The sequence below is a fragment of the Carcharodon carcharias genome, chromosome 13 (assembly GCF_017639515.1).
Source record: "Carcharodon carcharias isolate sCarCar2 chromosome 13, sCarCar2.pri, whole genome shotgun sequence".
Classification (NCBI taxonomy): domain Eukaryota; kingdom Metazoa; phylum Chordata; class Chondrichthyes; order Lamniformes; family Lamnidae; genus Carcharodon; species Carcharodon carcharias.
The window spans coordinates 82,373,776-82,388,916 of NC_054479.1; the positions used below are offsets into that span (position 1 = coordinate 82,373,776).

At 43.5% G+C, this 15,141-nt stretch overlaps 1 protein-coding gene across 4 annotated transcripts in view; it reads right to left on the minus strand.

The window, feature by feature from the left end:
* The window catches only part of elk3 (ETS transcription factor ELK3), a 52,440-nt gene extending 37,550 nt beyond the window's left edge, over positions 1-14,890 (minus strand). For 2 of the 4 annotated variants that reach the window (XM_041203344.1, XM_041203343.1), the window contains exon 1: positions 14,452-14,882. The gene's annotated coding sequence lies outside the window, so the exon portion shown is untranslated. Of the gene's footprint in view, positions 1-14,451 lie in introns of all 4 variants that reach the window. The other 2 variants (XM_041203345.1, XM_041203342.1) reach the window with 2 other exon arrangements.
* Between the last annotated feature and the right edge of the window lie 251 nt (positions 14,891-15,141).

Below are 15,141 nucleotides of genomic sequence, written 5' to 3' on the forward strand. Positions count from 1 at the left end.
TCAGGTTCCAACTCCCTGCGAACCTATATCAACAGGAAATGGGCGCTAAGCAGGGCACAACCAGGTCGGGACACCAGTCCATTACAGATAAAGCAGTGAATTTTCTAAATAGAAAGAAGACTATGGAGGAGCAGAGAGATTTAGGGATCCAGGTACAAAAACCACAAAAGCTAGCAGACAGGTACAAAAAAAACCTTAAAAGATGAAAGGCCTTCATAACAAGACAGATGGAATACAAAGGGGTTGAAGTTACATTATAGTTGTACAGAGCTCTGGTTAGATCCCATCTGGAGTTCTGGTCATGGCAGCTCAGGAAGGATAGATTAGCCTTGGAGGGGATGCAGCATGTTAGAGAATGACACCTGGGCTGAAAGGGTTAAATTATGATGGTAGGTTGCATTGAGTAGGCTTGTATTCCCTTGTATATAGAAGCTTAAGGGGTGATCTAATTGTGGCATTTCAGACAGTGGCATAGTGTTAATGTCACTAGTAATCCAGAGATCTAGGCTAATGCTCTGGGGACATGGGTTTAAATCCCACCAAAGCAGCTGGTGGAACTTGAACCAGTTAATAAATCTGGAATTGAAAGCTAGTCTCAGTAATGGTGACCATGAAACCATTGTTGATTGTTGTAAAACCCATCTGGTTCACTAATGTCCTTTAGGGAAGGAAATCTGCCATCCTTACCAGGTCTGGCCTACATGCATCTCCAGACCCACAGCAATGTGGTTGACTCTTAACTTCCCTCTGAAATAACCTAGAAAGGTCAGTTCAAAGGCAATTAGGAATGGGCAACAAATGCTGGCCTTCCAGTGAGGCCCACATCCCATGAAAGAATAAAGAAGAAAAGTATGATGAAAAGATTTCATTGGGAAGAGTGCGAGTCCAGAAGAAAGGGGACATAACCTTCAAATGACAGCCAGGCCATTCAGGGGTGATGTCAGAAAGTACTTCTTCACACAAAGGGTTTTGGAAATCTGAAACACGCTCATCCCCAGCTGGAGGTCAATAGAAAATTTCAGAAATGAGGTTGCTAGATAAGCTTAGGGTATTAAGGACTATGGATCTACGGTGGCTAGATGGAGTCACAGGTCAGATAATATTTAATTGAATGGTGAAACAGGCTCAAGGAGCTGAATGGCTTCCTTCTGTTCCTATGTTCCTAAGAAAGGAGCTATATAAATGCAAGTGTTATTATTTTTTTTAAGACTTTCATTAAATTAAAATGCATAATAAAGCACATGGTAGCCAAAGGATGTACTTCATTGCAGAGCTGGAGAAAGTGAGAGAAATCAGTAAGAAGAGAGCCTTGGCCTCATTAGCTTGGATGAGAGCTATACTACACCATACATTTGACAGTGGTGATTCGAGACTGCAGAGCAGAGTCAGCAAGAATCTAAAGGTTGTCTTGTGGACTACATCACACACTCTGCCGGCCACAAGGGGCCTCAGTGTGTGTTAGTCCCCATCCCCCACCAGCTGGTTTCAATGTTAGGGTAGATCAAGTGGCAGCATCTGCTTTCTCTTATCATTTGAAATACTCAGTACGGAGTTTAGAAAGTGCCCAGGAGCACCTGAACACTAAAAGCTGGTTTCTTGGCAGACTTGAGTCATACTGTATGCTGGTTACAAGCCCAAGTTGAATGAAGTGCCCTTTTGCAGTGAAATCTCATGGCTTGACTATCAACAAGAACTTGCATTTATATAGCACCTTTAACCTATAAAACAAAGCAAGGTTCTTCACAGGAATATCAGAAAAAACTGGGCTTCAAACCAAATAAAGACCTATTAAGGGGATGGACAAAGAGCTGGGTTTTAGGGAGGGCATTAACTGAGGATAGAGAGAAGTGAAGACGGAGACGGATTTAGGGAGGGAATTCCATACCGTGGGGCCTAGACAGGTGAAGGCACAACTGTCAATGGTGGGAAAATGGAAGGAGTAAAAGAATTGCCTCCCTAAACTCCTCCACTTCTCTTTCTCTCTCTCTCTACTCCTTTAAGATGCTGCTTAAATCCTAACCCTTTGACCAAGCTTTCAGTTACCTGTTCTAATATCTCCTAATGTAACTCAGTATCAAATTGTGTTTGATAACACTCCTGTGAAGAGTCTTGGGATGTTTTAGTATGTTAAAGACACCATGTAAATGCAAGTTGTTGTTGCTCATCAGGCCAGAGGCAGGTGAGTAGATAGTCTTAGATTCAGGTTTCAAAGAAGAACTGTATTCTTGAGTAATGCTGTCAGTTGTGTGATGATGCTCAAAAACACCATTTGATATCAAAGCAAATGTGACAGTATAACTGCAATCTGAATGTATTTATCCTTAATAAACCTTTACAGCAGCTGTAAAGTGCAGCCCTGACTCTAACCAATAGTTAGCAACTATATAAGGGAGGCCCTCAGTGGCCCTGCAACCTGTTGCCGAACTTCCACCCTTTCCCCACAGTCACTCCCAATAAAACAAACATCTAACACGACTCAGGTCCAGGCAGCTCCATCAACAGAACCACAACGGCAATTCCTGCAGATACAGTGACAGTGAGGACAGCAATGGAAAATACTAGAAAAAAATGAAGAGTATGCATCTAAAAATGAGGAAATTGCACAGTATGGGAGTGGTGAGTGCACATTTCTGAATCCTGAGTTTGAATCACCATGTCAAAGGTTGCAGGATTCTTTGGAATTCTTTGGGTCTCAGGCACAACCCACATCCAAGCCACCTTCTAACGCCCTCCCCCGATCTCCAGTGCAATACTACCTATCTCTCGATTTAAGTGATACCAATCATGGATAAGACATTGGCAGGGAAAATTGTGCAAGGTTTCCAGCAAACTAGTCCAGGGTGGGGAGTGTGACATTGTGTGAGGGGGCAGTGAGTCACCATGGCAACTCTAGGGTGGTGAAGAATTCAGGCTGTGAGGAGGAAGATGAACACGTATGTACTTTGGGAAGGTGTTGAAAAATGTACATAGGTTGTGATTCATCCATGGTGGCTTTTGATAAAATATTCTAATGGACAGCCCATGACATTAAGCAGGACAATTTGCACTCCAGGTAGTGTTCCATGATGATTTGAGGGTCAGTAGTGCAGTTTTACCTCTAGCAGGAGGGGAGAAGAAAGGGGGAGGGGTGCTGGTAGCCCTGATAATAAAGGACAATATAGGGACATTAGTGAGAAAGCATCTTGGCTCAGAAGATCAGGAAGTAGAATCAAGATGGGTGGAGGTTAAGAATAGCAAGAGTCAGAAAACGCTTGTGGGAGTAGTTTACAGTCCCCCCTAACATTTGTTATGCCACTGAACAGAGCATTCAACAAAACATTATTGAAGCTTGTAACAAAGGCAATATAATAATTCTTCTTCAGTTCTCTGCCCAAAGGCAGGTCCGAGCCACAGCACTGCAATCTCCGCCAGGGGTAGGGCAAAGAGGCAGATCCCAAATCCACCCCCGCCAGAACAGAGATCGAGCCCTGTTCTGTTGGCACCAATTTGATTCACAATGGCCGTCGAGCCAACTGAGCCAACCAATCCCCCAAGGATTCTGAGTTGCTATGACAATGTACACTTTTGTTGTAGCCTGGAGCTATGAGTGGTTCCAATTTCTTTCCATCACATGGCTGACCAGGAATGTCTCTCACTCTCACCACCTGCCATTGGTGTGTGTTGGAAGGATTTACAGATTTATACTCAACCTGTTGGGCTGTGTTATGAACACACCTTCCACGGCCAGCAAGTACTGGAGTGGAACTTGGACCCAGAGCTTCTGGCTCAGAGACAGGGACACCATCAACTATGACACAAGACCCTCCCTAATGTTATGATTATGGGGGACTTTGATCTTCATATAGATTGGTACAATCAAATTGGCAAAGGTGATCTAGAAAGTGAGTGTGTAGACAGGGAGACAGCAGCATGATGTCACTGAACTAGTAATCCAAGGGCCCAGGCTAATGCTCTGGCAATATGGGTTCAAATCCCATCATGGCAGCTGGTGGAATTTAAATTCAATTAATAAAATCTGGAATGTAAAGCTACACCATGAAAACTATCACTGATTGTCATAGAATCCCATCTGGTTCACTAATACTCTTTAGGGAAGAAAATATGCCATCTTTTCCTGGTCTGGCCTACACGTGGCTCCAGATCCACAGCAATATGGTTGGCTCTTAACTGCCCTCTAGCTTAGCAAGCCATTCAGTTCAAGGGTAATTAGGGATGGGCAACAAATGCTGGCCTTGGCAGTGACACCCAAACTCCATGAAGGAATAAAAAACAAATATAGTCATGACTGTTTCCTAGAGCATTATGCTGTGGAACCAACATTTTTTTTTCAATCTGATTTTGTGCAATGAGGCTGGGTTAAATAGCGATGTCATAATAAAAGATCCACTGGGAAATAGTGATCATAATACAGCTGAATTCCATATTATGATTAAAAATGATGTACTCCAGTTACAAACAAAAAGCTTAAACATAAACAAAGCCAATTATATTGGCATGAGGGGAGAACTAGCTAAGATTGATGGGTAAATACACTAAAAGGTAGGGCATTAAATAAATAGTGGGAACATTTAAAGAAGCAATTTGAAGTGTTCAACAAAAATGCATTCCATTGAAAAAACAAAAATTCAGCAAGAAAGCTCCAATCCTGGCTTCCTAAGGAGTTTGAGGAAAGTATTAGATTAAAGAATGAGGCTTATAATGTTGCAAAGAATGGTATTAAGTCTGAGGATTGGGAGCATTTGAGAAACCAGCAAATGGCCACCAAAAGGTGGATAAAAAGGGGAAAAATAGAATGAGTGTAAGCTAGCCAAGAATATAAAAACAGATTGTAAGAGCTTTACAAGCATTTGAAAGAAAGAAAGTAGCTAAAGTAATACTTGTTCCTTAGAGGCTAAGAAAAGAAAAATCATCATGGAGAATGAGGAAATTGCAAAGACATTAAACAAATATTTTGTGTCTATCTTCATAGTAGAATGCACAAATTACATACCAGAAATAGAGGGTAACCTAGGTGCTAAAAAGAGTGAGGAAATTAAAGTAATTAATATCAGGCAAGAAAAAGTATTCGAGAAACCCAAGGGGCTAAAATCTAATAAATCCCCATGACCTGATGGCCTACACCATAGGGTTCTAAAAGATTAGCAAGCACGTCCACTATCTCTGCAGCTAAGATTTTCCAAAATTCCCTAGATTCTGAAATGGTCCCAGCAAATATACTACCACAATTCAAGAAAGCAAGGAGAGAGAAAACAGGGAACTACAGGCCAGTTAGCTTGGCATCATTGGGAAAGTGCTGGAATCTATTATTAAGGAAGCCTTAACAATACATTTGGGAAAGTATAGTATGATTAGAACAAGTCAACATGATTTTACAAAAGGGAAGTCCCATTTGACAAATGCATTAGTTTTTTGAGAATTTAACTAATAGGGCAGATAAAGGGGGTCCAGTAGATCTAATATACTTAGATTTCCAAAAGGCATTCAATAATGTGCCACACAAAAGGTTAATACAACAGATATGGGGTTGGGGATGATGTATTTGCATGGATAGAGGATTGGTTAATGGACAGGAACAGAGAGTAGGCATAAATGAGGCATTTTCAAGTTGGCAAACTATGACTAGTGGAGTGCCACAAGGATCAGTGTTGATGCCTTAGTTATTTACAATCTATATTAATGACTTAGATGAAGAGACAGAGAGTAATGTATCTAAACTTGCTGATGATAACAAGTTAGGTGGGAGCATAAGCTGTGAGGAGGGCACAAGGAGGCTGCAAAGAGATAGAGACAGATTAATTTTCGGGCAACAGGTGGCAGATGGAGTATAATGTAGGGAAGTTTGGCTGTTAAGTACAGAAAAGTAGAATATTTTTTTAAAAGGTGTGAAACTTGTAAATGTTGATATTCAGAGAATCTTGGGACTGCTTTGTACAAGGAACACAATGTTAGCATGCAGATATAACAAGCAATTAGGAAGGCATGTTGGCCTTTATTGCAAGCGGATTGGAGTACAAGAGTCTTGCTAAGGTGAGACCAGACCTGGAACACTGTGTGCAATTTTGGTTCTCATATTTAAGGAAGGGTATACTTGCATTGGAGGCGGTACAGCGAAGGTTCACTAGATTGGCCCCAGAATGAGAGAATTGTCCTATGATGAAGTGTGGAGTAAATTGGGTCTATGTTCTCTAGAGTTTAGAAGAATGAGAGGTGTTTCATTGAAATGTATAAGATTCTGAAGGGGATTGGCTGGGTAGACACAGACATTTTTTCCCCTGGCTGGGAATCTAGAATATGGGGGCACAGCCTCAGGATAACAGGTCAATCATTTAAGACTGAGATAAGGAGAAATTTCTTCACTCAAAGAGTTCTGAATCTTTGCAATTCAGTCAATACTTCTAAAAATTTAACACAGACTGTTAAGATGGCTGCCACAAATCATGTGAATTTTCATATTTGGACTACAGTCAGTATTAAGTCTATGACAAATGCCTAATTAAATATGAACATAGGTGAAAGTACCTCACAGCCATTTGTGGAATTCACACATCTCATTGTTTAAGGATGGGCCAACACCAAAAGACTATGGAATTTCCAGAATGCCTATCTCCATGTTTATTACTAGACAAAAGGAAAGATCAAAGCTAAATGGCCACTATAAACTTCCCATTTTATCACAATAGCCTCTCCCATCCAAACTACACTGGATGGGCTCCAGAATGTTAACCCAGCGGTCATGTAATTGCTGTTTCAAGGACCGCAGGTTTATTATCCCTAGACCTAGCAGATCCATCAGAACCATCAATCATCAGCTAGTTTCAAAGCCAGAGTCTGAAACTAGCTGTAAATCATCAAGCAGCCAAAGTACTTAAGCTGTTCCAGTTTCAAAGTTCACCTGAGAATCCACCTCCTAGAAATTCGACTGCAAGAAACCTCATAACCTGCTGATAATCCTCACTTAAACTTTAAATTATTGAATCCATCAAGAAACCACAGGCTTGCCACTTGGGAGACCAGAAATCTTAATTAATCGCAGACTGAAGTAGCTGCAACCTAAAGTAACTGTAATCTGTAGAAGTGCACTATCTTTACCTGAATCCAATCTTTGTGCATGTGTATGCATGCGTGAGACTGAGTATGTGACACTGAGTTAATTCAATGTAAGTGTGTGAGAATAAGTAACCTTCTTTATTTTAAACTCATGAAAACTTGCTGCTGAATTATTAAATTAGAATACGTACTGCAAGAGTTAAAAAAGACATACCTATTTCCATACAAAACATATGGATTACGGACAGTAAGAGAGGACATACACTCTGTCCATGACAGAACTGGAGGCTGCATATGGGATTCAAATCAAATTTTAAAGGATAATTTTAAGTAGAAGGGAAACATGACATAACCAAAATTGTTTAAACAGAAACAAAAGAACTTATAGCGGTAAGCTTTGTAATACTAATAATAGAAAGTAAGGTGTGTGAATTCAATGTAAAAGCATTCATGTAATAGGAGGTCTTAACTTGGGCTAAGTTAGCATCCCTAACCATAGAACAGCTAAAAGCCATGGCAAGTAGAATGTCATACACGTCATAAAGCATGGAAGCCCCGAGGTATTAAAGTTGCTGTCTGGAGGTATTAAAATTGCTGTCTGACCACCTTGGCCAGACTTGGAACAAGCAGAAGTTATAGAACCAGAACCAGACCAAGTTAACTTATATTCTCCTAGAAGAGCAGAGGCTAGAGTTAGAGTTTCAGGCAAGGGAGAAAGAGAGAATAAGGAATCCCAGAAGGAAAAGGAGTAGAGAAATTTCCAGGAAAAGTTATGGGTCATGGAATAAAAGGGACAGTAGCAACATGGATACAAAATTGGTTGAGGGATAGGAAACAGAGTAATGGTTAATGGGTATTTTTCGGGCTGGAGGAAGGTTTGTAGTGGAGCTCACCAGGGGTCGGTATTGGGACCCTTGCTTTTCCTGATATATATTAGTGATCTAGATCTTGGTGAGCAGTGGACAATTTCAAAGTTTGTGAACAACACAAAACTTGGGAGAATTGTATACCGTGAGGAGGACAGTGTTGAACTTCAAAAGGACATTGACACATTGGTCGAGTGGACAGATAGGTGGCAGATGAAGTTCAATGCGGAAAAGTGTGAGGTGATAGACTTCGGTACAAGGAACATGGAGAGACAGTATAAAATAAAGGATACTATTCTAAAGGGTGTGCAGGAGCAGAGAGACCTGGGTGTATATGTACATAAGGCATTAAAGGTGGCAGGACAGGTAGAGAGAGCTGTTTCTAAAGCATACAGTATTCTAGGCTTCATTAATATGGCATATAGCACAAGAGCAGGGAGGTTATGATGAACTTATGTAACACACTGGTTTGGCCTCAGCTGGAGTATTGTGTACAATTCTGGACGCTAAATTCGCGGATGACACAAAGATTGGCCGGGTGGTTAACAGTGAGGTTGAGTGTCTTGGGCTACAGGAAGATATAGACAGGATGGTCAAATGGGTAGATAAGTGGAGATGGAATTTAACCCTGAAAAGTGTGAGGTGATACACTTTGGAAGGAGTAATTTGACAAGGAAGTATTCAATGAACGGCATGACACTAGGAAGTTCTGAGGAACAAAGGGACCGTGTGTGTCCATAGATCTCTGAAGGCAGAGGGGCATGTTAGTGGGGTGATGAAAAAGGCATTTGGGACACTTGCCTTTATCAATCGAGACATAGATTACAAAAGTAGGGAGGTCATGTTGGAGTTGTATAGAACCTTGGTGAGGCCACAGCTGGAGCACTGTGTACAGTTCTGGTTGCCACATTATAGGAAGGATGTGATTGCACTGGAGGGGGTGCAGAGGAGATTCACCAGGATGTTGCCTGGGATGAAACATTTAAGTTATGAAGAGAGGTTGGATAGACTTGGGTTGTCTTCGTTGGAGCAGAAAAGACTGAGGGGCAACCTGATCGAGGTGTACAAGATTATAAGGGACATGGACAGGGTGGATAGGGAGAAGCTGTTCCCCTTAGTTGAAGGGTCAGTCACGAGAGGGCATAAGTTCAAGGTGAGGGGCCGGGGGTTTAGGGGGGATGTGAGGAAAAACTTTTTTACCCAGAGGGTGGTGACGGTCTGGAATGCGCTGTCTGGGAGAGTGGTGGAGGCGGGTTGCCTCACATCCTTTAAAAAGTACCTGGATGAGCACTTGACTCGTCATAACATTCAAGGCTATGGGTCAAGTGCTGGTAAATGGGATTAGGTAGGTAGGTCAGGTGTTTCTCACGTGTCGGTGCAGACTCGATGGGCTGAAGGGCCTCTTCTGCACTGTGATTCTGATTCTGTGATACACTATGGAAAAGATGTGAACACATTGGAGAGAGTGCAGAAGAGATTTACAAAAATGGTTCCAGGGGTGAGACTCTTTAGTTATGAGGAAAGATTGGAGAAGTTGGGACTGTTTTCCTTGGAGAGGAGAAGGCTAAGAGGAGACTTGATAGAAGTTTTCAAAATCATGAGGGGCCTGGACAGAGTAGATAGGGAGAAACTGTTCCCGCTCATAAATGGATCGAGAACCAGAGGGCACAGTTTTAAAGTGTTTTCCAAAAGAAGCAAATGTGAGGTAAGAAAAAACTTTTTCACACAGCGAATAGTTAGGGTTTGGAATGCACTGTCTGGAAGTGTGGTGGAGGCAGGTTCAATTGAGGCATTCAGCAGGTATTGGATGATTATTTAAATAGGAACAATGTGCAGGGCTATGGGGAAAAGGCTCAGTGAGCCGGTGTAGACACAACTCCATCTACACTGTAACAATTCTGTGGTTCTGAGAGCAGGGGCAAGCCTTCCAGCTGGAGAAGCTTGAGAAGGAATGGCAAGCACAAAAGGATACAGAATTAAGGCAGATTCAAGAACTTGCCTTTACCTCATGGAAACGCCACTGATAATTCAACTATCCACAGCTTTGGTTTCTTAAAGCATTCCCAATTAGTTCCCAAGTTTGAAGAAGATGATTTGGAAACCTTCCTCACAATCTTTGAGAAGCTGGCAGATTAGTTAAAGTGGCTGGCAGAGTCTTGGACTCTCCGAATGCAAGGTCAGATAATAGGGAAAACCCGCGAGGTATATTCCATGTACCCTGCAGACAGCTCTGCAAGCTAAGAACAGGTGCTATCCTGAATGCTTATGAATTAATGCCAGAAGCATGCCACCAGAGATTTAGGAATTCTCAGCAAAAACCCACTCAGAGCTTCCTTGAATTTGAATTTGAAAGAACTGAATAGCTCGAATTTGACTGGTGAATGCAGCGCTCAAAACTGACCACACGTACGAGGGATTAAGGGAAATACTCCTGTTCCAGGAGTTCAAAAACTGCCTCTTGTACAACCTTAAAACCCATATGAAGAAAGAGTTTCCAAAGCCAGAGGTGCAGCTATCATAGCAGACGACTATGAACTAACCCACAAACCTCTAACTCAGAATAAACCTGGGTTTAGTAACTCCTACAAGCCAGGGAGAGATAGGGCGGAGGTGGATGAAACAGAAACAAGCTCCAGAGAAAAGGATAGCAGGGAAGTAAAAGCAGATCAGTCTCCCATTTTTAAAAGAAACAGCCTGGATGGTAAACCAGCAGGAGGCCACCCTGTATGTTTTCAGTTTCAAGTAAAAGTTCCGCCAGTCCGTACTTCCAACATCTCTAGTTTCTATTATCAGTAAAGTGCCTCTAGCACTGCCCGATCAGTTATGAATACAAGTTTCTTCTTTAAGATGCAAAATGGCCACAACAATGGGAGACTCCAGAAACCTGTTACATGGAGTCACCTGGTGGGCAGAACCTGCATCATATTGTGATGATTGACAGCAGAAATAAGTGGAAAATGTTGCTTTAAAAAAATGACCAAGAAGTGTAATAAAAAGTAATAAAGTTCAAAGTTTGTGCCTCATCCAATGTTGTTAATAAAAATCAACCTTGCCTCGGGTTAAATACAGGAAGATGAGTTCATCTTTTCAGTGGGACTGCAGTGCCACCATTGGCAGGAAGATATAATTAGTGTGACATGTTTACATAGACAGCGTCCATTATAAAAGTGATACTGGAATTTATAATGGGAAAAGTTAACAGAAATGTGTACAGACATAAGATTTAGAATGTATGCCAGAGAAATATGGATATACAGCATCAACACTTGTAAATTTACGAAAATGCTCAATACAAATGGACTGAATTATTCAGATATATTAGTATAATTACCCAGTCGTTTCATTTTTAATTTCTTATGTCAAAATTAATAAAATGATTTGAGAACTAAATGTTCTACTAGGGAAAAGATCATTGTGACCCACAATTGTTTATGAATTTTTGATTTCTTTGCATGTTTTGTCACTCGCAGGATTTAGGTAGTAGTTTCCTGAAAGCACTTCCTGCAGATTGCAGCCTGTTCAGTAGCTCAATAAACTGTGAAACTGTCTAACTGTGGACTTCCTTTCATTATACTTCACAGCTCCACACAGGAAAACTACAGAGAAGGGGAGAAATAATTTTGTGCAAACTAAATTTTAAAAGGTTCACATTCCTCAAATTCCTTTATCAAACTCAGTCAATAGTCTTCAGGTTATTTCTGATCCAAGTCAGTTCGAAACTTCCGAAAAGCTGCACTTCAGTAGGTATTTATGTAACATTTGATCAGAGCAAAGGTGACATATTTCAAACCCCTCATACTAAACCTGAATCTTGCGCCTTCTCAGCCCACAGTCTTCCTGTGCAGCAAATGCAGCAGTCACTGCCATGCCAGAGTGGGCTCCTGAGCCATACCAGGCAATGCTGAACACAGCTGGCCAAAACAGCACAAACCACCGTCTTGCGAGACTGAAGGCTGCCAGGGGACAGCTTAACCTAATCACTTTCTAATGTTCAATTGCACAAGGTGATCCAGAGCGGATGTCATGTCTGAGTGAGCACTGCTTCGAATGTTATGTAAAGATAGTTTTACTGGTGACCTGGCCAACATTTATCTCCCAAACAGATGATCTGGTTATTATCCCATTGCTGTTTATGGGATCTTGCAATGCAGAGGGGCAGAGTCCAACATAAAGGTTCAGGTTGGCAGTCCAGATTCACTGGGAGCTCTTGACTGTGTAATTGGCCAAGCTGCATGGCCCCTAACACCAGGAAAGATTCAGACAGACCAGCCATGCAGTAAAACTGTGCTTGAGGCTGAGAACTAAGCCTGCCTAGAGTGGAGGCTGATCAGAGGGACTAGGACCACTCAGCGCCCCTGCATGAGCTGCGTGCCCAACAACCCCTTCTTGCTGTGTATAAATCCACATTTCCCATATTACACTAGTGACTACACTTCAAAAGTACTTCATTGGCTATGAAGCGCTTTGGAGTGTCCTGAGGTTGTGAAAGGTGGTATATAAATACAAGTTCTCTCTTCCTTACCAATTTAAATGTTCCAGCAGAGTATTGCTCAGTATATTTTGATGTATTGTCAACACTTGTTGCTAATCGTGAAAGCACAACTGGTGAGCTCCAAATTCCCATCACACACAAGGAGCTGTTGACATTTAGTAGGCACTAATCCCAGGGGGAACACAGTCCTAATAGGAACAGCCCTCTGCTGAAATATTGGGAAAGGTACAGACAGATCAGCCATGATCTGATTGAATGATGGAATAGACCGGAGGGGCTGAATGGCCTCCTCCATGTTTCAAGTTGTCCAGACCAGCCTGGGTCTGGTAGCCATCAACCTTTCATAAATAGCAAACAGAGACCTGGGGGAAGCCCAACATCATTTATTTTCTCACACACACTTTCTCTACCAACCGTACAAAACAGTAGTCTTGCAGAGTGGAAACACTAATGAGATTTTGGTGCTTTATGCACAGACATTGCTAAATCGTGACTAAATCTACTCTCTGCTGCAGCGAATGGAAAATACAGGGAGCGCCACTCATATCCTGCGTGCAGCATCACATTACATACAAACTTCAGTCAAACTCCCCCCAACCACAGACCCATGTTAGTAGACAGCAGCTGGTGAGCAAAGAGTTAACCTCACTGCCCCTTGCACTTGGAGACCAAGAGACTCTTTGTTTCCACCAGTGACTCACTCCCAGTATGTTGCTGCTGCCAGTTTTAAACCGGAAGCCCAAAGCAATTAAGCCTTTGCTGTTTCTAGACAGGCGAGGAACATTCAGAAAGCAGCCTTCCCAACCACACACACTCCAATCCCACACATCTTCCACAAACCTGATGCACCCCCTAAACTCCAAACACCCCAAAACTCACACACTCCAACCCCACATGCCCCAAACACCCCAAAATCCACACTCTCCAACCCCACATGCCCCAAACCAAACACGCCCCAAACCCCACAGGCCCCAACCCAAACCCCATACGCCCCAAACCCCACACGCCCCAACCCAAACACGGCCCAAACCCCACACGCCCCAACCCAAACCCCACACGCCCCAAACCCCAGCCCCACACGCCCCAAGCCCCAGCCCCACATGCCCCAACCTCACAAGCCCCAACTGCCCCAAACCCCACAGGCCCCAAACCCCAACCCCACATGCCCCAAACCCCAGCCCCACATGCCCCAAACGACCCAAACCCACATGCCCCAACCCCCCAAACTCCACACGCCCCAACCCAAACCCCACACACCCCAAACCCCAACCCCACATGCCCCAAACCCCACACGCCCCAACCCCACATGCCCCAACCCTGCCAAACTCCACAAGCCCCAACCCAAATCCCACAAACCCCACAAGCCCCAAACCCCACACGCCCCAAACCCCAACACCACAAGCCCCATAAGCCCACACACCCAACCCAAAGCCCACACGCCCCAAACCCCAACCCCACACGCCCCAACCCAAGCCTCAAACCCACATACCTTAAACCCCCACACACAACCCCTCATACCTTAAACACCACATACCTTAAACACCACACACCCCAACCCCACATACCTTAAACCCCACACACCCCAACCCCACAAGCCCCAAACCCCTCCCCTACACCCCATACACGGCTCCACAACCACAAAAACACACCCCCAAAGATCAGGCACCTCCCCTCAAAGCTCAAACACCATTTCCCAACCTCGTATAACTGGCTCCCTAAGCTAAACACCCCTAACATTTAACAGGGATTCTCTTGGGGTTTTTCCCTCCCCCTAATGATTATAAACAAAAATGCAAAGTGAAACTTTCACTGTATCTCCTTCCTCTATCCAACTTACTATCTCGACACTTCTCTCCTTCCTCAGGCCCCGATCCCCCTACTTATAGCAAACAAACTTTCAGAGAGAGACTGAGACATTCACCCAGACACTAACACTTCTCCCCCGCTGTAACTTTGTCTAGGACATCCGGCCTTTCGCTCTCTGCTGCCGAGAGGAGCTCAGTGACGGGTGGGGGGGGGGGGGGCAGAGCTGTAATGTTCACATACCCGAGAGTTGCTGCCTTTGTTATTGTGTGTGGATTAGTTGCCCCTCCGATCCGATCAGCGATGCAAACTGCTTCTTTTTTCCATGCTGACACACGTCTGAAATGTTCTGCTGCTGTAACTGGATCCTCTTGAGCAGGAAGCTGGATCAGGCAGACAAGAGCTCCGGATTACTTCCTTTCCGCATTATTCCCCAGGCTCTTTGCAGTCTGTGTAAACAAGTCTTTCCCCTTCTCCTCTCTGCCCAGTGTCCACACTCAGCACTCCCACCTCTACTTGACGTCAGTACCTTGCCACTCAGGCCCAACATCACAAGGGAGGAGTTTAATGCCACCAGCTCAGATGGTCCTTCCTCTCACCGAAGACTAAACAAGCGCCAGACAGTGCAACATGTTCTCTGTCTGCACTGTCACCCTTGTGTTAATACATACACTGTGGAGAGAATCCCGATTCACCTCAAAAGCTAGGCTGCCTCTCAGTGGCAGACCTCACTGAGTTACAAGGTTTGTTTTAACCCTTGGGCACCTGGGGAAGACAAGACGAGGCTGAAATAAAAACTCTTCGGGTGTCCCCATGATCTGCATCCACTGCCTGACTGGAACAAAGAACCCCAGCCTAACCTCGGCCTCTGGAAGCAGAGGTCACATGAACGAGATCAAACATCAAACCAATATAAATCATGGTATCACCAAC